The following is a 1,700-nucleotide window of genomic DNA, read 5'->3' on the forward strand; positions in this document are numbered from 1 at the left end:
TTTCTCCATCTGGAAAACGGGGCCAGTATGAGTCTGTATCTGGTGGGGCCTTTGTGAGGACTGAATGAACTGACGCGTGGAGAGGCACCGGGCCTCGCACCCAGAAGGCATCACGGGTTTCGCCCCTGACCCCATCTTTCTGAGGAAGTCCCAAAGAGGCCGTGTGCGACATCACAGGATCATCTGCCCCCTTCCTGCGGCCCAGGCTGTGGCCTCGCCCAAAACGGAAAACTCACCTGCTGGGAAGGGGCCGGGCTGGGTGGACCCCAGGGGTTCCCCTTTCTGTGTTCACAAACCCCCCACCACCAAGGCACATTCTAGAACGCAGAAGGGGGCTGACTTCCGGTTGCGTAGGTGAGGACCAAAGCTGCGGCGGCCACCACCCCTGCGCTCTGCCCAGGGCCCCGGCGGGGAGTGTGCTCTCCAGGCCGGGAGGAGGCGGCGGCGGCCAAAGGACCTCTCCCTCCTCCGCTGGCGCCCCTCCCCCGCAGCCCTCCCCCAGGCAGCTCGCGCCGCGAGGATGCCTGAGGGTGCCGGCCATGCCCGTGAGCGTCCCTGCCCACTGGGCCCTTGAGAGGACACTCGAGTTCCCGCCGCGCCCCGCCAATGTGCCAGGGCCGCCGCGGCCGGCCCCCGCGCGCCGCCGCCGAGTCTGGTTCGTGTGCGATGCGCTGGGCATCGTGTGCGCCGCTAGCACCTGGGGGCTGGTGCTGGGCGCCGCGAGCGCGCTGCTCTCCGAGCTCCTCATCCCGTCGCCAGACTTGGCCTACGCCGCAGCCAACGGCGCGCTCTTCCACCTGCTGGCCTTCCTGGGGCTAGCGTCGCACGCGCGCGCCATGCTCAGCGACCCCGGCTCGGTGCCCTTGGGCGAACCGCCCCGGCCCGGAGCGGCCCGCTGCCAGCGCTGCGGTGGCGCCAGGCCCGCGCGAGCCCACCATTGCAGCGTGTGCGGGCGCTGCATCCGCAAGATGGACCACCATTGCCCCTGGATCAACAACTGTGTGGGCGAGGACAACCAGAAGTACTTCGTGCTCTTCACGCTCTACATCGCCCTGGCAGCGCTGCACGTGCTGTTGCTGCTTGGCGTCCCCGCCCTGCGCCGCTATGCTCGGGGCGAGTGGAACACCAACAGCACCGTGTCGCCCCCTGGCTCCCTCATCTTCCTTTTCCTAGTGAGTCTGAAAGGCCTCATCTTCACCTCGGTGATGTTCGGGACCCAGATGCACGCCATCTGCACGGACCAGACGAGAATTGAGCTGCTGCAGAAGGAGCGGGCCAGGTGGGGCAAAGGCACCATGTGGATGAACTTGAAGGCGGTCTTTGGCCACCACCTCTCGGTGGCCTGGATCAACCCTTTTGCCTCCGAGGAGCCTCAGAAATTGGATGGGCACCACGACGTGGTCTGAGGGCCTCCTCCCAGGATTCCCACTCACATGGGACCACAGCGACTGTCCCATCTGCTAAATCTTTTACAGGTGTTTAGGGGGAAATGCAACAACAGCAGACTTAAACAGTAAGCCGTCATTGCTCCCACATCCACGGATGAAACCAACACTGCAGAGAGTTTTAAAAGCCTCATGTTCTGTGCCGAGCAGAAAGTGAGGCATGTGGAAGCCAAGCTTTGCCCAAAGAAAGTTCCAGAAAATGAGGTGAAATATGTATGCTGCACCTTGTTAACTCTGTCATGTGAAAACAATCAA

General features: G+C 63.4%; 1 pseudogene; it reads left to right on the plus strand.

Moving 5' to 3' along the window:
* The first annotated feature begins 539 nt into the window (after nucleotides 1-539).
* Nucleotides 540-1,406, plus strand: LOC101344795 (palmitoyltransferase ZDHHC3 pseudogene; annotated as a pseudogene).
* Nucleotides 1,407-1,700: the final 294 nt, after the last annotated feature.

This window comes from Trichechus manatus, unplaced genomic scaffold (genome assembly GCF_000243295.1).
Source record: "Trichechus manatus latirostris isolate Lorelei unplaced genomic scaffold, TriManLat1.0 scaffold00069, whole genome shotgun sequence".
Lineage (NCBI taxonomy): Eukaryota > Metazoa > Chordata > Mammalia > Sirenia > Trichechidae > Trichechus > Trichechus manatus.